A 23,453-nucleotide genomic window follows, 5' to 3' on the forward strand; every position below is an offset into this window, starting at 1 on the left:
AACAACAATAGAAATGATACAAGTCTGGTCTTCAGCCTAAACACAAGAATTATGTTTGTTTGGGAGTTTATGAGAAGTAACAGAGTCGAAGCTGTGAAAGTCTGCTTAGGTCTCCATCTAGAGGACATATATGTTCATTACAGGTCAGACCTGTAAATGTACAAGTGTAGAGGAACAGACAGGGGAAAAAAACACATGTATATTTGTCATTTATGTGTTCAGATATTTTAATAGTAAAATAAAAGCAGTTCAATTTGTTGAATATCATTTTACTCAACACAGCAAATGAGGGTTGAAACACTTGTTTATTAAAAGAAAACTGGTGATTTATATGATAAAGAGTATCTACTAAAGTATCTGTTAAAGTATTTACTAAAGCATCTACCAAAGTATTTACTAAAGTATCTGCTAAAGCTCTGGTACATGATGTTTGGGAGTGAATGTAAAATATTAGGCACACGTGTCAAACAACAAAGAACAGCTCAAACACAGTTAATAACAATCCTTTTGTTTATGTGAATGAACTATTAAAGTCTTCTGACACCGAGGACAATTCAAACCAATAAGTAAATATGTATTTGTTATCAATATGTACCTGTTATCAATATGTATCTGTTATTAAAGGTGCTGAACAGACTTTCAATGTGATCTGTAAAAAGTTTCATTTTTATGTATATGTCTGAATGTAGTCCGCAGTTTAAAATGAGATTATCTTCACCAAAATAGGTTATTTCCAAATCCTATTTCCATCTTCCTTGGTTGGGTCGGACCAGACTGGACTGATTTACGGCAGACTTACTATGACAACACCACACCGACTGGCAGAGTTTAGTAGTGAGAGTAAGATGAACGAGTGAGGAGTAAGATCTGTCCTTTTAACTAAACAAAGGGATTGTTGGATTTATTTAGCTGTAATGGTGGACACTGGAACTGGAGCTGGACTGGCAGGCAGAAAAAGAAAACTAAAGGGTAGAGTGATAGAGCGCAGACTAAAACAGAGGTAAACCTGTGCATTGAACCGACGGATAGATCTGAGGGAGTTAAAGGAATGAAAACAGAGCTGCAGTTGTCCCTCTTCCTTCTCCACAGGTATAGAATGCATCTGTTCTTTACACATATGCACTGAAAGATTGGACTGGACTCTAGTGTCTGTTGGTAGCTCAGTCAAACACTTAGTAAACACTTGTGTGCTAGCCACAGGGCTAGCTCTGTGACAGGGCTAATCTGTTTGATTTGAAGCATTGGTTCAGTCCAAACTATGGAAGGCTTTGGAAGGTCACGCTGAAATGGTTCTGCATGGAGTTGAATGTTCATGCCAGGGCCTAGATACTAAACTGTCTTTCAGAGACAATTCTACCAGTAGAATAGCATGAATGCAGAAGGCTGAAGCTGCTAGAGCTGAACTGCTAATGCACAATGAGGAAGATGTTGAATGATTGAAGACATTTAGGAAAAGGACTGAATACTTTGTATTAAAGCTACAGCAAATGTCTATTATTGGGACATGTCTGAAACAGCAGTCTGTGAGGAACACTGAGGAGCTCCAGAGGAAAACACACATAGAAGCAGGAGTCAGACTAACAGTTTGGTTTCACTGTGGTTTTCACTCCACTTACTAAACTACGCTACAAACAGACTTCATGAAGTTTGTTTGTTGTCTCGTTTCCAAATGCACAGTTGGAAAGAGGATCTGCTCTTCAGTTATTAGATTCAAACCTAATACAGCCTTGGATACAGTTATGCCCTTATGACAGTAGGAGCTAGTGCTCATGGGAAATGGAGTCTGTGTCCCTGAAAAACACCAACAATTCAGACTGAAGGTGTCACTGTAATCCACTGGAAACACATTCTACACACAAGACCTTTAAAGTGTATCTGTTATCAGTGTAACACCAGCGGAAACTGGTGTCTGAATGTGTCAGTGTAGGGTTAGACCTGCAGAGGGACCTGGTCCAGCAGGTCCTGGGGTTAGGGTTAGACCCAGAGGGACCCGGTCCAGGAGGACCCAGGGTTGGGGTTAGACCCTTACAGGGACCCTGTCCCAGAGGACCTGCAGAGGGACCTGGTCCCGGAGGACCCGGGATCAGGGTTAGTAGGGTAAGACCCCAGAGGGACCTGGTCCCAGAGGACCCAGGGTTAGGGTAAGACCCACAAAGGAACTCTGTCCCAGAGGACCTGGGGTCCAGGGTTAGTGGTGGACCCTGTCCAGGGGGTCCTTTAATATGTGGTTAAGTGTCTACTGCTGCTGTATTTGTTTGAATGAGTCTGTGGTTGATCAGATCTTCATTAACTAATGAATAACCAGTTACTTCAGCAATCATAGTCCTATTCTATCTGTGCTGGATATGTTTAATACAGTAGAATGGAAAGGAACTGAGTACTTTTACTTGTGTCACCTTCAGAGTACTTTTACTGTCAGAGTACACTGAGGTTTTCAGGTACTTGAGTGTCTCTGTTTTCTTTTACTTCTTGTCTCTGTTCCATTGGATCTCAGAGGGAAACATTACTGTTTTGATGATATTTTGCAGATCACATTCACAATATTGATATAAAATATAAATGTACACATGAAACGTGATTTTTCTGCCAAACATCCAAAACATTAATAACTAGAAGCCCTCGGAGAGCGCAGACCTCCGCCAAGGCTGATCAGTGGCCCCCCCCGTGTGCACCCCCACCCCCGATCACCACCAAAATTTAATCATTTCTTCCTTATCCATTTCCAACAAACCCTGAAAATTTCATTTAAATCTGTCCATAACTTTTTGAGTTATGTTGCACACTAACGGACAGACAAACAAACAAACAAACAACACAGACAACAAACAAACAAACAAACCCTGGCAAAAACTAACCTCCTTGGCGGAGGCAATAACAATATCAGACGGTCAGTCAATAAGGTGTGTGTATGAACTTGTTCTGATACTGAACATGTGGCTGCAGTATTGGACTGGTTTTTCACTGATGCTATTTTCACTTAAATAAAGGCTTTAAGGAAAACGTCTTCTACCGCCACTGCCATTAAGGGAAGAATTATCTGAGACAATGTCTGTAAAAGTTTGGAAATACCCAAAGATAAATGAATGCTGTTGCTTAGATCCAATAAAACAGTGGGTTATCAGTATTAAGATTCAATTTGACCAAAACAGATCAATAAAATGTACAAAAAGACCCATTTTCATCAAACCTTAGGCATTGATAGTAGATATTAGATGAATCATGTCACATTTAAAGAACACTTAAAGAACATGTAAACTCATCCATGTAGGTTAAACCCCTGTAGACCAGAACACTGATGTCATTTAATGACCTTGTTTGTTTCATATTAGGAACATAGATGTGCCTCATGAATGATAGAAGACTCACCAAAGATGTAATGGACAGTATACATACATATAAAACAAGTGGTGCCAGTCACAACAAGCCCCGCCCCTCACATGTATTGTAGCTTATTATGGCATCGATCCAGTTGATGTCATCATGTCTATGCGTATGCTGATGTCATCATAGACACATTTCACTCATTATACGTAAATGTGAAAGAAAAAAAAAATTAAAATTCATTAAAAATCGGAACTTTGACCTACTTTTTCCAAAAGGTAAGGTCATATATTCTGGGTCAGTGGTAATATACAAACCCAATTAGGTTTTGCTCCTAAACTGTTAACAAACTAACAAACAAACAAACTGAACCAAAAACTATACCCCTTGCCTCCCCTTGAGGGAGTGGGTTAATAACTGTGTACACCTGGTCAGGTGATTTTACACCATGAATTGACAGGCTGAAAACTCTACTAAAAAGAAGTCTCCAGGTGTTTTTATGTAAACTGGTAAAATCAGAGCCTCTGTGGATGGTAACCACAGTGACTGACATGTTTCAGCTGTAACAAGTTCTTTATGTTGAACTGATGCAGTTGCTTCAGTTTATGGAGAACATTAAGATCAGACTGTGTTGAATGGATAAAGGTCATGTGGTCTGATGGGTCCAAATGGACCCTGTTCCAGAGTGATGGATGCATCAGAATGAGAAGATGCAGATGACCTGATTACCCATCATGCCTAGTGCCCACAGTACCAGCCTATGGGGGCAGTGTTGTGATCTGGGGTTGGTTCAGGTGTTCAGGTCTAGGTTCAGCCCAAAAATGTCCCAAGAAATGACAGAAATAAATGTTGTTCCAGTGCATAAACACATTTACTGAAACAACGCTGTAAACTGAGGGAGAGGTGATCCAGTAAAATATGAGACAAAACATTTGTCTGTTTGGTCAGATGGCTGATTTTAGTTTGGTGGAGCTTCACATGGGTTTTGTTGTGGATCAGGGTGTTATGATGCAGGTTCTCCAAAAGATGTGGCTGGTGTGTCTGTCAGTAGGGACACATGTGTCTGTGTCTGTCAGTAGGACACATATGTCTGTCAGTAGGACGCATGTGTCTGTGTCTGTCAGTAGGACACATCAGTCTGTGTCTTTCAGTAGGACACATGTGTCTGTCCATTGCATTGGTCCAGTCCTATAAATGGTTTAATGCGTCTGTAGTTTGTGTCACTGCTGCTTCAACTGAAAGTGTTTAGTTCCTAAATAGTTTTTCCTCTAACAGGACGTCCCCTCAAAGGTTCCAGAACACGTATTTAACATTAAAAGCACGTGTTACAACAGAACGACTGACATGACCTTCGAGTGATGATTAACCTTTAATGTCATTCTGTTTGTGACACAGTCATGCTTTATGATGAGTTCAGAGGCACAGACCAACATACGTGTTTAGGATAAATATTAGACACTTTAAAGACTCTTTGCTGAAACCAAACACATTTATTCATGTTTGTCCAGTTAAACTAATGCATTCATTCGACAAATTAGACCAATATTCTGTAGATTACATAAAACCTGTGGATTTGGTTCAGTGTCTGTGACATTAAAGATGTTCCTCAGATGGTAATGGACATGAATGAAAAGATCATCTGAATCTTGGAGTGTTTTCAAATGTATTTAATACTCTTGGATCAAATGAGAAGCATCAACAGGAGGCTGGTGTTTGGACCGGTCCGGTCTAGTCCTGGTGGACCCTGTAGCAGGGTACAGGACTGGACCTGCATCTGCATTTGTTTTAAATCCTCACAGGTGGAAGGGTCCATTTCATTTAGTGCTGCTCTTATTTCCTCCTGCTCTAGTGTTTGGAAGACCTCTGACTCCTCTGTTGGACTCCATCCTCAGGTCCATCCTGGACCGACCCTTTAGTCCAAACATCTGGAAGCAGCACCGTCACCACGGACACTTAAGACATGAAACCCCTCCACCTGTATGTGTGGTGTTATGGTTGGTCTACAGGTCTGATTATTAGTGATCATATCTGGGCCCTGCTCCTCCTGCTCCTCCTGCTCCTCTTGCTCCTCCTGCTCCTCTGGTCCTCTTGCTCCTCTTCTTCCCTTGCTCCTCTCCCTCCTCTTCCTCCTCCTGCTCCTCTTGCTCCTCCTGCTTCTCTTCTTCCCCTTGCTCCTCTTCCTCCTCCTGCTCCTCTTGCTCCTCCTGCTCCTCTTGCCCCTCTTGCTGCTCCTGCTCCTCTGGCTCCTCCTGCTCCCCTTGCTCCCCTTGCTCCTCCTGCTCCTCTTGCTGCTCTTCCTCCTCTTGCTTCTCTTCTCCTCCTGCTCCCCTTGCTCCTCTTCCTCCTCTTGCTCCTCCTGCTCCTCTTGCTCCTCCTGCTCCTCTTGCTCCTCCTACTCCTCCTGCTCCTCCTGTATGTATACTGTGTTCCAGCCTGCCTGTGCTAAACAAAGGCCAGGCAGACAGGAAGTGAACGGACCAATCAGCAGCCTCCTTACATGGTGTGGGTGAGCGTGCCCAGTCTGATCATGTCTTTCATCAGAGCAGTGAGGTGGACAGCTCTCAGAGCCGTGGCTGTGCTCTGAGCAGGGTGAGGGCTGATAGGACTGTCCTCCATGTTCTAATAAGCATTGACATGACACACAGAGTTTGTATCCATGCGTCCACAGAGGTAAGACCCACTTTGTTTCTTTCACATGTGCTTGTCTGTCGATAAGGCACCGCCCACTGTGTGGGATCCATGCCTCAGTAATAATACAGGTTTGTGTGACAGACTGGGGGAGGGGGGGAGTGTTTTACCCCACAGCAAAGGAGTGGAGCTGTTCAGGAAGGGACAGAACGGTCCATGGAGCAGACGTGTGTCCCCAGTGGACGGACAGTACAAGGGTGGGGCCACCTGTGAGGTCATTGTTGTACTGACTGACTAAATCTGTTTTCTTCTGTCAGTATCTAAACAGGGTGGTGGTGGTGGTGGTGGGGGGGGGGTTCTGGTGCCCCTTGGCCTGTGCTGTCATGATGACAGGCCTGGGGAGGTAGCCGGGCCGGATGGGACAGAGACAGGGATCAGAGGCATCCCCGGGGGGGGGTCACAGATGGGAAAGTCACAGCACAGTCAGTAGAATGTAGGCCTCACACCGACAGGAGAGAGGACCACTGGTGTTAACGGAAGAACAGACCGAAGGGAAAAAGAACACATTTATCAGCCCAAACACAGATCACATCACTATTATGACCCCCCCCTTTTTTGTTAACTTGGTGAATATAATTCAGAGCTAATCCTGTTAGCTGCTCACCACTTTCCTTAAATACCAGTGATCTAAGGCCTAAATATGATAGAGCAGACTTTTTATCCAGGTCTGGAGGAAGTACCTCCTCTGTCTGTACCTCCTTTGTCTGTTCCTCCTCTGTCTGTTCCTCCTCTGTCTGTACCTCCTCTGTCTGTGCCTCCTTTGTCTGTTCCTCCTCTGTTTGTTCCTCCTCTGTCTGTAACTCCTCTGTCTGTTCCTCCTTTGTCTGTTCCTCCTCTGTCTGTGCTTCCTCTTTCTGTGCCTACTTTGTCTGTTCCTCCTCTGTTTGTTCCTCCTCTGTCTGTAACTCCTCTGTCTGTGCCTCCTCTGTCTGTTCCTCCTGTGTCTGTTCCTCCTCTGTCTGTACCTCCTCTGTCTGTAACTCCTCTGTCTGTGCCTCCTCTTTCTGTGTCTCCTGTCTGTACCTCCTCTGTCTGTTCCTCCTCTGTTTGTGCCTCCTGGGTTTGTCTGTACCTCCTCTGTCTGTACCTCCTGTGTCTGTACCTCGTCTGTCTGTTCCTCCTCTGTCTGTGCCTCCTAGGTCTGTACCTCCTTTGTCTGTACCTCCTCTGTCTGTGCTTCCTCTGTCTTTGCCTCCTCTGTCTGTTCCTCCTCTGTCTGTACCTCCTCTGTCTGTTCCTCCTGTGTCTGTTCCTCCTGTGTCCGTGCTTCCTCTGTCTGTGCCTACTTTGTCTGTTCCTCCTCTGTTTGTTCCTCCTCTGTCTGTACCTCCTCTGTCTGTTCCTTCTCTGTCTGTGCCTCCTCTGCCTGTTCCTCCTCTTTCTGTACCACTTCTGTCTGTGCCTCCTCTGTCTGTACCTCCTGTGTCTGTTCCTCCTCTGTCCTTGCCTCCTCTGTCTGTACCTCCTGGGTCTGTACCTCCTCTGTCTGTTCCTCCTCTGTCCATGCCTCCTCTTTCTGTACCTACTCTGTCTGTACCTTCTTTGTCTGTTCCTCCTCTGTCTGTTCCTCTTCTGTCCGTGCCTCCTCTGTCTGTACCTCCTGGGTCTGTACCTCCTCTGTCTGTTCCTCCTCTGTTTGTTCCTCTTCTGTCCGTTCCTCCTCTTTCTGTACCTCCTCTGTCTGTACCTCATTTGTTTGTTCCTCCTCTGTTTGTTCCTCCTCTGTCTGTACCCCTCGTCTGTGCCTCCTCTGTCTGTACCTCCTGGGTCTGCACCTCCTCTGTCTGTACCTCCTCTTTCTGTACCTCCTTTGTCTGTTTCTCCTCTGTCTGTGCCTCCTCTTTCTGTTCCTCCTGAGTCTATACCTCCTGTGTCTGTTCCTCCTCTGTCTGTTCTTCCTGGGTCTGTGCCTCCTCTTTCTGTTCCTCCTCTGTGTGTTCCTCCTCTGTCTGTACCTCCTCTGTCTGTTCCTTCTCTGTCTGTGCCTCCTGTTTCTGTTCCTCCTGTTTCTGTACCTCCTCTGTCTGTTGCTCCTCTTTCTGTTCCTCCTCTGTCTTTACATCCTCTGTCTGCACCTCCTCTGTCTGTTCCTCCTCTGTCTGTTCCTCCCAGTGCTGTCGTCTTCATCCATCTACAGACTGTCGTCCATTTTGTACCTTCCCCTTTCTGTCCCTCTGCTCCTAACACTCTGGGTGTTTGTATGGAGGAGGAGAAAAGACGAAAGGAAGCCCTTCCTCTGAACAGGCTCTGCACAGAAACTAAAGAGGCTTGAACAGCAGTTTGAAGTTGACCAGGTCTGATTATATTTGGTTTATCTTTTCTGTCTTCTTGGATGCATGAGTCTGGGACAGTGTTTGGTCCTTTTCTGTTGTCCAGTCCCTCTGTCTTCACACTGGTTCTGGTTCTGTTATTGGTTTAGCAGTAGTAGATCCTTCCATATTAGTGTTTTTAATTGTAACCAGAGGAACTATGGCCTGGATTTACTGACACATATACTGTTACTAGGGTTCAGGGGCTGCCTGCAATGACTGAAACAGCCAACCCCCCCCCCCACCCAGTGTTCTGTGAATGGTCCTTGGTAATGCGTCTAATCCTTTCATTCCACTCTGGTGGGAGGGTTAGTGTTGGCACACTTCAATCTGCACAAACACACACTTTGTGTCTGTGTTTGAAACAGTGTGACCTGAACTCATATGTACTTTGACTTTGATTAATTAATAAGTATTACTTGTATATTAGTCCAAATATGTTGCATGATTTGAGGACAAGCTTTTAATAAATGTATGGATAAGTCACATCTTCATTGTCTAAGGACGTTGGAGAAAATGACCTGAAATTCAGGACATAAGAAAAAATCCTTTGCTTTCACACGTAATTCATGCACACAAACATGTGACCAACGCATTCACACAATCTGACCAGTCAGATGAAGCTACTTGAATGAAGCCAAACCTTTCCAAAAACCCTAGTCATTAGCAAAATGACAGTTAACTTAATATATTCATTACAGGTTGGATCCTAATCAGAACCCAGAGCAGTGACCCTACATGTGATGGATCCAACTCATCTGGAACAAAGACAGAATACGGACGGGTTCATGTTTTCAACAGCAGAATTAACAGAGGATGGTGAGGGAGGGAGGACAGTGAGGGAGGTGTCCAGTGCACTTAAAAGAGGCCTGGGACATGACTGTTTTTATCTGTGGAGCTGGGGCTGGTGCTGCATTTGAATCCTGTAAGGCTCGGCTCATAAAGAGCTGCCTGTGGTGTGTTCCTGCAGATTCACACAGCGACCACACACAGGCAGATTGTACCTTCAAAATGGACGCCACACACACACACACACACACACACACACACACACACACACACACACACAGGCTGAGAACACAACGGCAGAGGGAATGTGATCATCAGCCGGTCCATCCTGTGAAGCTGTGTCTGTCACTGCTCTGCTCTGTCTGCTCAGGCTTCGATGGGAAGCATGGACTGTGTTTTCAGGAGCTCTGTGCAGCTCTGGTGTCTGCATTGCAGCACTGAGGCAGAGGAGAGCGGGGAGAAGAGAGCCTGTGTGCCACACTGAGCTCAGCAGCCAATCAGGCACCTCCATGTGGTGCACGAGCCAATCGGCAGCCTGCAGTCGAGGTTAAAGATTGACAATTGCAGGAGAGAGCAGCAGGGAGAGAAGGCCTTCTGGGAAACCTGGACCCATCTTTCCCTCATCGCCCTCAATAATTGACAAAGATGAAAGAATAGGCTGAAGAATCAGTGTGTGAGTAAAGGCAGAAGGTACGATGATGATTTCCTCTGTTGAAGCATGAATGTTCTGTCAGCTGTGGGTGTGGGGGGACTGTAGGACTGGGTTACAATAGGCACTGTTTTAAACTGGGTTGGTCTGATTCTGAAGGGGTTGTTCTGTTGTTGTTGTGTTGCTGTTATTGTTGTTGTTGTTGTTGACAGCCCAGACAGTATTGATTCCTCTGTTTTTTCCTGTCTCTGTCATTGTCTTTGTCTGGTGTTGCTGATTTTCTGGCCTGAACAGGATGTGGATTTACTGGGATAGACTGTGTGAGTGTGTCCATAAAGGTTAGATGAAGAGGCCAGAAAAAGCCATTTGCTCCCAGGTCTGTGTGTGTGTGTGTGTGTGTGTGTGCGTGTGCGCGTGTGTGTGTGTGCAGAAGTGCTGTGCTGTTGTCTGTCATTTCATCTTTCTGTTGTGAGGAAGAACAAGGTGTGGGGTTGGTGTGCATTTGAGAAGGAAGCAGGGTTTGTGTCCTCAGTGGTAAATACACGGAAGACGGTGTTTTCCTCAGGACTAAGTCAAATAGAAAATGTTGACAGCTGAACACATCCCAGTTCTGATGCATCTGCTGTGGCGTCAACAGTAACAGGTCGAGTCAACGAGGCGCCTGCAGACTGAGGTGGATCCTGTTAGACTCATACTGACACAAACCTGTTGGGTCGGTCTGAAGTGGCTGGTGTTTGAAGGCTGTGTTTTTTTTTTGAACAGTGGCTGTGTTTGTGCCGTCCGTTATGATAGACTGTCTGCTCTGCTCTGGACCAGGGGATGTTTCTGTTCTTCAGCAGGTTCAAACCTACAGGATGGTTCTGGTGTTGTTTTAATGGTTACTACTTACAGGCCGTTGGTCCTTTTAGGCGCATGTTTGATATTGGTTATTCATTTAATTAGAATATGTGACGATATAAATAAAGGTAACTCTTACACGTTGAATTGAATTAAAAACATTTAGAGGACATGCGCTACACTGCTGAGGCTTTTTCTTCTTTTACTGTAATTTCTTGTCTCATTTCTTCCAAATTTTCAGAATTGCTTTTATGTAATTGATTGAATTCACATAAGATCATGTAATGTACTGTATATAAAACATATACTAGAGCAGGGGCATCCAACCCTGGTCCTCCAGATCTACTGTCCTGTATGTTTTAGATGTTTCCTTCTTCCAGCACCTGATTCTAATGATAAACCTATCATTCAGGTCTGCAGAAGACTGATAACAACCGTCTGCTGGGAAAAATCTAAAACATACAGGAGAGTAGATCTGGAGGACCAGGGTTGGACAGTAGATCTGGAGGACCATGGTTGGACAGTAGACCTGGAGGACCAGGGTTGGACAGTAGATCTGGAGGACCAGGGTTGGACAGTAGATCTGGAGGACCAGTAGATCTGGAGGACCAGGGTTGGACAGTAGATCTGGAGGACCAGGGTTGGACAGTAGATCTGGAGGACCAGTAGATCTGGAGGACCAGGGTTCAGTAGATCTGGAGGACCAGGGTTGGACAGTAGATCTGGAGGACCAAGGGTGGACAGTAGGCCTGGAGGACCAAGGTGGACAGTAGGCCTGGAGGACCAGGGTTGGACACCCTGGACTAGAGTACCTGAAGTCACACATTTTCAGCATAGACAAAAAAATTGGCCTGTTTTAATAAATGTGTAACCGGTCACAAACAAGACGCTGTAGATAGATCAATATATTTGATTGATCCCAAACCGGTAAATTGCAGGAATTGTAACTGTATCCCAGCATTGTCATTTGTGTTATCTGTAACCTTTGAAAGTGTCGATACTATTTATTTTCCAGACTTTTACTCTTCTTTGTGTGACTAGCTGAGTGAACCTGTCTGAAAATGACTGTGGTTGGATACATTTAAGGGTTTATGGAATAAAAAGTACTTATAATTGTGTTAAGGATTTATGGAAAAAACTGTTTCCGATTGTGTTAAGGGTTTGTGGAAAAAAAGTACTTATGACTGTGTTCTGACAGATTCTTCATTTTACCGTACAGACATAAATACTATGACTAAACACCAGACGGACCTACCTGAGCTCTGTATTTGGATAGAAACCAGTCGTGTTTGATGATGAAACTGTTTCAGTTTCCTGACACTAAACGTTGTTTTTTTTAAGGACAGTTTGGTTTGGCTAAAGTTATGTCCAGATATTGTAGAAAATGAGAAAAAGTTTAACATTCCAATGAAATAATGATGTGAAGCTTTGACATTGTCACCTTTTCATCAGTTTGTCAGAAGAAGACGGGAAAACGGATCCAGCCACAGAGGGAATGGAGATCTCAACACGATCCAAAGGTACAGACTGACAAAAGTTAATGATACATAATACTGATGCATATGATAATACTGATGATACTGGTGATACTGGTGATACTGATACAGGTGATACAGATGATACTGATGATACAGATAATACAGATGATACAGGTGATACTGACGATACAGATAATACAGTTGATACAGGTGATACAGGTCATACAGATAATACAGTGGATACAGATGATACAGATACAGACGATACAGGTAGTACAGCCAGTACAGCCAATACAGCCCTCCTTTTCTTCTTACTTGTACCCAGTTTCTTTAATGTTTCAGTGCGCTCGTACATGTGGAGTATACAGGTCAAAGGTCGCTGTGACATATTTAATGTCCAATCCAGGTCTGAGGAGGCCCTCAGTGTTTGCTCCCTGGTGTGGGTGACCTTTGACCTTTGTCTGCAGTTTCAGACTCTGGCTCAACTGAACGAATGGCCCACAAACGGAAGATGCCAAGTCCGTCTCAGTCGTCCAACGGTCACTCCTCTGCTGAAGCGTCCCCCTGTCCAGTGAAAAAAAAGAAGAAACCAGGTGCTGTAAGCAGCAGCAAGACCAGGTAAAGCCCCCAAGGAAACACCCCCCCCCAAAAAAACCAAACAAAAACAAACAACAAACCTGGATTGACCCCCCTCCCAATCCAAACCACTAAATCCATTTGGTATATGGTGTCTGGAGCTTTTACTGTTTTTGTAACATTTGATCTTCATATTGTTGTACAAAAAAATATTCTAGTGTCATTAATCTGTTATTGTTTAATGTCAGTGTTTTAGTTTTTAGTGTCTTTAATAATAATCACTGATACTTGTTCGTAAGTACAGGGTAGGGAAGCAAAATTTACAATGAACATTTAGTTGTTTTTTTTCTCAGCAGGCACTACGTCAATTGTTTTGAAACCAAACATATATTGCTGTCATAATCATACCTAACACTATTATCCATACCTTTTCAGAAACTTTTGCCCATATGAGTAATCAGGAAAGCAAACGTCAAAGAGTGTGTGATTTGCTGAATGCACTCGTCACACCAAAGGAGATTTCAAAAATAGTTGGAGTGTCCATAAAGACTGTTTATAATGTAAAGAAGAGAATGACTATGAGCAAAACTATTACGAGAAAGTCTGGAAGTGGAGGAAGCAACAAAAAACGAACCAAAGCTTTTTTAAAGCTCTCAAATCCTAAAGGATCCAACCAAATCCATGAGAAAAATGGCAATTGAACTTGAGGTAGACAACAAGACTGTTATAAATGCAGTAAAATATGATTTGAAGTTAAAATCTTACACAAGAACACCAAAACACTTGTTGACAACAGCAACAAATCCAACTTTAGCAATTTTTGGGAATCATGTTTATGGCCGCCTTCTAGCCCAGATCTAAACCCTCTGGATTATGCTATTTGGGGTGTTTTAGAACATGCTACCAATAGAACATCACACAGCAATGTCAACTTTCTTAAAGATACTATTAAAGAAGAATGGGAGAAGTTGTCACCCGAATATTTGAGGAACACTTGCGCAAGTTTCAGGAAGTGTGTGAAGGCAGTTATTGAGAAAGAAGGAGGACACATAGAATAAAAACATTTTCTATTATGTAAATTTTCTTGTGGCAAATAAATTCTCATGACTTTCAATAAACTAATTGGTCATACACTGTCTTTCAATCCCTGCCTCAAAATATTGTAAATTTTGCTTCCCCATCCTGTATCACTGAGTCTCTTTCCATCACCATAAAAGTCTGATAACCGGGACTAATTAGATAATTGTAATAATCCAATCTAACACATTTACATGCACTTCAGAAATTCAATAAAAACTAAACCCTGGTTTGGACACTCCAGTCCATTATCGGGTTTCTGTCAGAGTTCGTACGTTCGTAGTGATGGCCGACTTGAACATCCTTCTGTCTTTTGCTAACGTTTGACTACATCACTTCCATTTTCTATGATTTTAATTGTGTTTCCACATGCGCAGACATCACAGAACTAAATAAATCAGATGAACCTGTATACATGAAGACATTGGGGAGAAATCCAGGTGTGTTCATCTGATTTATTGTAATCAGATTACTGCTGTTACCTGATCAAACAGATTATCCAGTATTGGTGTAGACGTAAACAGACTCACTGACGTTAAAGCACAGGCCCTTTCTGGGAAGTACTCGAACACATAGAATGATACTTTATGGACTTTTGACATATTTCTTACTGTTAATGTTCCATTCTTTGATGTTCCGATGGTTCACTGTAGCTCATCTTCCTCTTTAATGTGTTTGTTTTACTTCCATTCATCTTAAAAAATCAGCCACTGTGACTCTGTGGGAGGTTTAGTTTTGGAATCAGGGCCTGTCCACAGTTTATCCTCATGCATACCAGTGATGCTTTTGTCATGAAACACAGACCGGAACAGAACCACAACAGAGCCAGAGCCAGAACCAGAACCAGAACCCGAACCAGAACCCATTACAGATGATGTTGATGCTGTACATGTCTGCTTGGTGTCTTCAACCTCAGGCCTGATTTTGACCTCCCCCCACTTTGTGTTTCTTTTGCCTGCGTTCCAGTCAGAACTAAGACATGGTCCCTTTTACTATGTGAAGCAGCCAGCACTCACCACAGACCCTGTTGATGTTGTACCGCAGGATGGCAGGAACGACTTCTACTGCTGGCTGTGCCACCGCGAGGGCCAGGTGCTCTGTTGTGAGCTCTGCCCCAGGGTGTACCACGCCAAGTGCCTCAAACTACCAGCCGAGCCCGAGGGCGACTGGTTCTGTCCGGAGTGTGAGGTAGTCGCCCAGGACTGTGTTCTCCACCTGAATGTGCCAGAAACCAAACCATCTGTGCAAAAGCAAAGCCTTCACCGATGTTCCTGTTAATGTCTTTCAGAAAATAACGGTTGCAGAGTGTATAGAGACTCAGAGCAAAGCCATGATGATGCTCACTATAGACCAGCTGTCTTATCTACTAAAGTTTGCGCTTCAGAAGATGAAACAGCCAGGTGTAAGTATTCTGGGCCCTCCGCCTTCTTAATACATTTATACAAAAAAACGTGCATCTATGCTGTTTGGGACAGGAAGCCTTACTCTGTTTACCCTTGCTTTAAATTCCCTCCTTCCTAAATTTACTTTCCTTTATATTAGAGACTATTTTGGCTTGTGTTCTCTTCTCTGGTCATCATATTCCCATCAGATGTTAAGGTCTAGTCCCTCTAGTATGACCTGTCCAAATAAATGTCCTGCATGATGAAGTCCAGTTTTGCATGTGCAGTTGATCTGTAATAACAGAACTAACTATCAGTCATTGTACTAGACTGGGCCTGTCATGGCTGGAAACCATGAAGGTAATCCTATGAGGTGGTGAGGATACAGCTGCCCCTTTCACTCTCTTTCAGGACCATCCTCGCTTGTCATCTCGCCCCCCCCATGCAGCTTCCACGCAGAGAAAGACTTTTAATTGGGTAATCAATTACACCACTAACAAGACCCCGTCATGATTTCTACCTCCACTGGTTTTCCTTCTTTTGTTTGAAGCGCTTTTAGAGTTTGAAGTTGTAGCACGGTGCTAGCATGTTGATGTGCAGTGGGGGGTGGGGGGTGCAATGAGTTTGACATGAGAGACCGCTTACCTTCAGTCTGTTTTCTGTCCACTCACTGTTTATAGACCGAACCCTTCCAGAAACCTGTGTCACTTGAACAGCATCCAGATTATGCAGAGTACATTTTTCATCCTATGGATCTTTGCACACTTGAGAAGGTAAAGGTTAGAAGCCTTATTGAGCTCCTGTGGTTACACAGATGTTGAACAGTTTGTCACATTTCCGTCTGTTTGCAGAATATCAAAAAGAAAATGTACGGCTGCACAGAGGCCTTCCTGGCAGATGCAAAATGGATTTTGCACAACTGTATCATATATAATGGAGGTATGTGGTATAATTTGGAAGACATTACATAAAACAGAACAAAACAATTGAACAGAAAGAACTTTGTTCCACAGCTGTGCATGAAAAAATACCAGTGTGAGAAGTTTGGAATGGCATCAGATTTGGTTTGATCGACACAAAGTTTGATCATTACAGCACATTATTGAACATTTGATATTGTCTATTGAAATATTACCTCCTAGAGGAGTTTAACATAAATCTCTTTCCTTTTCAGGGAATCACAAATTAACTGCTACAGCTAAAGTGATCGTAAAAATCTGTGAACATGAGGTATGTGTCTCTTTACATCTGTTTTTATTTCCTTCATTTAGTTTAGTGTTTATGTGACAGGGACAATGCACAATTTTACAATTGCACCAGAGTCAGCTAACAGCTAATTAACATCCATCATCCCTGGGCAGGTTAGCAACAGTTAATCCAGATAGAACCATAACAATAAATACAAAGTCTATAAAACAGGCAGACAAACTAGTAAGACGACATAAAAGTAATCCATTAAAGTTATAAATATAGTAGGTTTGGGTGTCAGTACAAACTATTGAAACAAGTTCAAATATGAATGATTACACATTTGTGTGGATTTGAACCAGAACCAGAGCTGCAGATGTTTTTTCAACGATACGTAGCTGTTTGACTGACATTAGGAAGGAGATAGTTCCACTGTCCACCACTGGTACTGTGAACGCAGACAGACCAAACACGGTCCTCCTAAACTGGTACCAGTCACCCCATGAGGAAGCTCTGGTCTGAGCCCAGACAGTCTGGTCATTGTGGGCGGGGCCAGGCATGTTGTCAAAGAGGAGGATGCGAGTCCATGTGTAATCTGGACCATCAAGCAAACATCTGAATTGAACAGAAAAGGATTAAAACTAAGAAAAAGATACTTAACAGTTTAATTATAATGAAGTGCTTTGTGGTTTACAGAGATAGGACAGTTGAGATGTAATTGGACACTGTTTGCTTCTTTTTTGTGCAGATGAATGAGATTGAAGTTTGCCCTGAATGTTATCTATCCGCCTGCCAAAAGAGGGACAACTGGTTCTGTGAGCCTTGTGTAAGCAGAGGAACCCATTGTTGATTCCATCATCTGTTTTCTACCGTACATCCCTGCAGGACATCCACTTAGTTTCTGTGTTTTACCTGTATTTTTGCAGAGCAATCCACACCCTCTGGTTTGGGCCAAACTAAAAGGGTTTCCATTCTGGCCAGCGAAAGCACTGCGGGACAAAGATGGACAGGTGGATGCTCGCTTTTTTGGCCAACATGACAGGTATCAACCCTTTGTGTATCTTTAAAACATGAAGTCATACTTTGTGTGTTGGACACGTTTTGATGGACATCTTTTTCCCTCAGGGCTTGGGTCCCTCTAAACAACTGTTACCTCATGTCCAAAGAGATTCCATTTCTGTAAAGAAGACCAAAAGCATCTTCAACAGCGCCATGCAAGAGATGGAGGTCTATGTAGAGAACATGAGGAAGAAGTTTGGGGTGTTCAACTACGCCCTCTTCAGGACACCGTACACTCCTGACAACAACTTCCAAATGCTTCTGGACCCATCCAACCCCTTATCCACTCCTGTCAAACCTGAAAAACAGGAGAAGATCAAGTTGAGTTTTGATATGACGGCGTCCCCAAAGATCCCTTTGGTGAGGACCGTGTTGTCTGGTTCTGGGGGGGAGGGGGCACAGCGAGCCGGCGGCTGCCTCTCACTGACATGCCTCGCTCCCCCATGAGTACGAACTCCTCTGCTCACACCGGTTCAGATGGAGAACAGGAAGCTCCAGACAAGTCCCAGACCAAAGCTCCAAACAGCCAGTCGAGTGCAGGAGAAGAGTCCATGGACTGTACAGGTATTCCAACGCCAGAACCATATGTTTAAGAGCTGCCCTTTTCCTCTGCATTTACTGAACACTTGTATCTGTTCACAGCTTCACCTGCCCATCCCAGACCTGGTCCTGCTGGCACCTCCCTGGACAGCCCTAAACCATTCCACTCTCAGACTCCCAGTGTCACCAAGCAGGAGAAGACACCGCCAACGGGAAGCATTCTGAACCTCAATCTGGGTGATTATTTTCATGAAGAACCTTTGACTGATGAATAAATGTATGTTTAAAGTCACCGTGTTGGAATTCAGATGCACGTATGTTCCATTGTTCCAGATCGGAGTAAAGCAGAAATGGACCTTAAGGAGCTCAGTGAGACGGTTCAGCAGAAACAGGGGACCACACCGGTACTTACTTCTCCTAAACGCCAGATCAAGAGCCGTTTCCAACTGAATCTGGATAAAACCATCGAGAGCTGCAAGGCACAACTGGGTCAGTGTGAGCTTCAGAGAACAGGGTCACCATGGGATGGTCAAAAGTATACATCTACTCATATACAGGTCTGGAAATGTGTGAAAATGTCCTATGACGCATGTTTGATACATCAGTTACATTAGCATCAGCTCTTCACAAGTGGAGAATGAAATGATTAGTAAAAATAGGGAGGGGAGGGTTAATGTTCTTATGGGGCCAGATGAGAAACTTTGACAGTTGTTAAAGGCCGGACCAGTCCACCTGCAGCTCTGCTCAGTATCTATGAAAACAGTAAATGAAACAATACAATGAAAACATGGAGCACAGAATACAACTAGTTAATGAATATTCACAAAAACATTTTGGAAAATGTGTAAAACCAGCTCCACATGAACGTTAAATGAAAAATTTACCATCTTACATAATATGCCTTTAAATTGCATTTATATTCGTCTTAAAAAAAGGTTTATTGACCCTCAGACCTACAGAAAACCTGTAACCAGCTGATAAGTGACAGCATGTGTGCCGTCACTGAAAGGTGCTTGTGTTTGTGCAGGTATAGATGACATCTCTGTGGACGCATACAAAGGTGTAGAACACAGCGACTCAGAAGACTCAGATAAATCTGACTCCAGTGACAGTGAGTATGGTAGTGATGAGGACCCAAAGACCAAGGACAACCAGGAAACGGCGCATGAAGATGACATCCAGAAAGAGACACCCAAAGCTAGAGCTAAAGACCAACCATCCCAGAATAAAGAGGACAAATGTGACGCATCTACAGCCTCCGAGACCACAACGGACCAAACCGGTGTTTCTGCAGCAGAGACTCCGAACACAGAAAAAGACTCTGAGCAGGAGAGTCCAGAGAAGGTCAAAGCACCTTCAGCACCACCTGTTTCCAGGGAAAAGACTCAGGGGAAAGAGGAGACCAAGCAATCGGTGCCAGCAGAGGATTCAGACTCAGAGAGGGAGCTGGTCATTGACCTCGGAGAAGAACAAGGAGGGAAGGACAGGAAGAGGGGCAGGAAGGACCACACTAAAGACCCATCTACTGCTAAACCCGATGGTGAGTGGGACAAATTACAGCCTGTCTCTGTCTGTCTTTTTAAATGTAATTTTATTTTTCTCAGGGAGGTCATACATAGTCCAGAATTCAAGTCATGTGACAAACATCGCTCTGATGAATAAAAAACCAAACCAAAACCTCATGTTTGGATAGCACTGACCCTCCATCGACTGCTCTGCCTTACACTGTCCATGACATTTCAGTGATGTGATGCATATATTTTTTCTTATAGGTAAAGCCCCGCCCCCTTCGACTCTCCCCTCACAGAACAGCACCGCCCCTTCCACCCCCTCCAGTGCATCTACACAGTCACAGATGGCCATTCCTGTCACCATGGTCTCCTTCACCGCTCCATCTCCTGCTACTATCAGCCTAGCAACCATGTCCAGTGCTACCACAACACCTCCACCCACGACCTCCTCAGCTGCCAACGCACCCAGTGTAAAGAAACAGCGCCCTCTGCTGCCCAGAGAGGCAGTGCCAGTGGTGCAGCGGGCTGTGGTGTGGAATCCCACTGCCAAGTTTCAGACCTCCTCTCAAAAGTGGCACATGCAGAAGGTTCAGCGTCAGCAACAGAGCCAGCAACCTGCAGCAGCGGCCCAAACACAGGCCTCATCTCCAAGGCAAGGCCAGACGCAGGCAACTGGCAACGCAACATCCTCTTCATCAGGAGCACAACAGTCCTCACAAAGCACACGCTATCAAACCAGACAAGCCGTCAAAGGTACAGAACATTTGAGATAAAGTTTTACAAATGTGTTCAACAGCTACATTTTCAAGCAGCTTCTACAAGTAATAAGTTAATATCTCCAAAGAATGGGACACTTTCTCAAAATGATATAATTATTTAATGTAAGAAAATAATGATAAAGTGTCCAAGTAATGACAGTATGTCCCACTAGTGTCTGTCCTTATTCTGAGAGCATATGAAGTTAACTCCTTAGGATCTCATGTTAGTGTAAAACCAACAACACGCCAAAAAAGTCCACAATTACAAATTCAAAAAGTGACAAATTAAACCTTTAATGTTTTTATAGATAAACCAGGAATTCTTTCCGTCCTGTATTTTTGTCCAACCCATTTCTCTTAGACTTGTCCCCTGATGCTTTTCAAATGTGACACAGATGTCCTTCCCCTCTAGGACAGGTTCAGTGCAGCGTTTGACGGCTCAATTTCAATTCTAGGATTTTTTTGAGAAGATTGAAGGTGAAGCCTCTAAATGCATCCCTGGGTGGGCAGGGTTTCAGTGGGCAGGGGGGCCACAGTGACTGGGGGGCGGGGTTACAGTAAGCAGGGGTGCCACAGTGACTGGGTGGGCGGGGCATCAGTGAGCAGGAGGGCCACAGTGACTGGGTGGGCGGGGTTTCAGTGAGCAGGAGAGCCACAGTGATTGGGTGGGCAGGGTTTCAGTGAGCAGGAGGGCCACAGTGACTGGATGGGCGGGGTTTCAGTGAGCAGGAGGGCCACAGTGACTGGGTGGGTGGGGCATCACTCTGCAGGAGGGCCACAGTGGGCGTGTTACTAAGCTTTGTCTACTTTTTCATGTTTTTTACGACTATCGCTTTGTGTCTTAAGAACTTTCTGATTATAAGGGGTGTCTTTTCTAGCTGTTCAACAAAAAGACGCCCCACCCAGCACATCCACCACAGCCATCACCCTGGTTTCCAGTAGTCCGGCCTCTGCTACTGTGGCAACTACAAGTTTAGCGACACCTGCATCATCCTCCCCGGTGGCGACAGATGTATACATCCCAACGGCCTCTGCAGATGTGGCTGCAGATATTGCCAAGTACACTAATAAAGTTAGTATTTAGGCCACTCCCACTGAATACCATCTGAGGCATCGTCCTGTCTTTGTCCTGTGGGGGGTTGGTTCATTTATGCGTTTATCGCTGCAATATTATTTTTTTTAGTCAGACATCAGAATCATCTGCTTTTTTTCAGATCGTGGACGCAATCAAAGGTACAATGACTGAACTCTACAATGACCTCTCTAAATGTGCTTCAGGGAACACAATAGCAGAGGTGGGTGTGTGTTCTGCACCATTCACAGGCTCAATTCAACACACAGGCCTCGAGATTCAAGAATGTTTGTGTGTTTTATTTCATATTTGCAGATAAAGCGACTGAGAATTGAAATAGAAAAACTACAGTGGTTACATCAACAGGAACTGGCAGAAATGAAGCACAACCTTGGTGAGTTTAATATGACACAGTTTCACACTTTTCCACGAAACTATTTGCACAATGAAAAAGGAATACCAAAAAAGGAAACAAATATTTCCATGAAGGAAGACTTTTTTTTCTAATATGTCATTTAATAAATTAATCAGTAAAAATGAATGAAGGTTTGAAAAGAAACAAGATCAAACATTAGTTTGAAAAATCCCAGCAGAAGGACAAACTAATTAATTTATTTAAAGGGAGAATACTTTTAAAAATAACTGCGCATTAAGAGGCATTTTATTATTTACTCTTTGAAAATTCAAAACAAAAATCTAAAATATATGAATAACACAAAGCTCAGTTTCTTGTGGAATCACTATGTGATCAAAATAATGATGTTTTGCCTATTTTTCAGTGGCTACACTATTTAAAGAAGTTATTTCTAAGAAATCAAACCAAACCAAATGTTCTGCCCCATTCTTACTGAACACAAAACAATGTGATTATGTGTCAGATTGTATTTCTTCTTTTGACTTGAACTCTTGCTGCTTGTACTTGAGTTTCATCAGGTTTGTGTTGTGTCCTTTAGAGCTGACGATGGCAGAAATGAGGCAGAGTCTGGAGCAGGAGAGAGAGAGGTTAGTGACTGAGGTGAAGAAACAGATGGAGCGGAGAAGCAGCAGGCAGTGGATGACACTAAGAAGAAGCAGTGTGCGCCAACTGTAAGAAGGAGGCCATCTTCTACTGCTGCTGGAACACCAGCTACTGCGACTACCCCTGTCAGCAGGCCCACTGGCCAGAGCACATGAAGTCCTGCACGCAGTCAGGTACGAGCAGGAGTTATTTAGTCTGAGGAACAAACACGACCCACACATCCATCCAGTCTGTAGATCCAACACATTTATAAACTAAACACCACTTGTTCAGTAATCCATGTGTACAGTCAGACTGAAATGGAGGAGGCTGAAGCTTTGTTTCCTCTTTATACACGATCTTAAAACACATCTTCATGTGACAATGCACATTCTAGACCTTATTCTTTTTTCCCTTTACCATCTGGAGTCATATTTACTTAAATATTCTGCTTTCTTTCACTTTGTTCTATTTGTAGCAACTGCCCCCCAGCAGGACCCGAGGCTGAGTCGACGGTTGAAACTCCCAAACAAAGGTCTGGGGCAGTCGAGCAGTGGTTCCAACCCTCTCAGAGACACTGTAGCCTCAACACCATCAGACAAACACTGTGATCTGGAGAAGAGCGCCGACGCCACCTCCTGTCCCTCTGTCATAGCTGACATTATTGTACTTGAAAATGTACATTAGAGATTGTTTTTTATTGTAAGAGTATGTGTATGTAAGATGTTCTGGTCAAGTGATATTAAGGACACAGTCCAAATGTTTTAATTTATATATTTTTGTTTGCCTTTCAATGCACACTGTTTGTCCCCGGTGCACAGTGTTATTTAAAATATTGAATTGTGGAGAAAAACTGACAACACATAGTTAGTATCCACTAGAGGGGCAGTTTAATAAATGTCTACTGCATATTCATGGACTCTAGACAGATGTCGGTGTAAAGGTCTGCATGAGTTTAATAAAACATTCACAAAGTGTAAAGGATAACAGTTGAACAGATGGTAAAATGGAACCTCTGTGATGGACCACCTCAGTTTTAGATCAGGGGACTGGGACAGAAATGTATGTATAGTACTTATTTTGTATCTATGTTAATTATTTGTTATTCTAATGTTGCCTGCTGTATTCTGCAAAGAAATAACAAATACAAACATCTTATATGCTGTGTCTGCTGCTTTCCCAAACAGTCACTATAGTTTCAGCTCTTTGTTAGCAGCTAATC

General features: G+C 43.7%; 1 long non-coding RNA gene and 1 pseudogene across 1 annotated transcript in view; one reads left to right on the forward strand and one right to left on the reverse strand.

The window, feature by feature from the left end:
• LOC115419214 (uncharacterized) overlaps nucleotides 1–1,838 on the reverse strand; it is a 16,297-nt gene extending 14,459 nt beyond the window's left edge. Inside the window, exon 1 of the long non-coding RNA XR_003935417.1 lies at nucleotides 1,736–1,838. This is a non-coding gene — a long non-coding RNA (uncharacterized LOC115419214). The remainder of the gene's footprint in view (nucleotides 1–1,735) is intronic.
• A 4,036-nt stretch (nucleotides 1,839–5,874) lies between these two features.
• LOC115419208 (protein kinase C-binding protein 1-like) lies at nucleotides 5,875–23,389 on the forward strand (annotated as a pseudogene).
• Nucleotides 23,390–23,453: the final 64 nt, after the last annotated feature.

The sequence above is a fragment of the Sphaeramia orbicularis genome, chromosome 5, assembly GCF_902148855.1.
Source record: "Sphaeramia orbicularis chromosome 5, fSphaOr1.1, whole genome shotgun sequence".
NCBI classification, from domain to species: Eukaryota; Metazoa; Chordata; class Actinopteri; order Kurtiformes; family Apogonidae; genus Sphaeramia; species Sphaeramia orbicularis.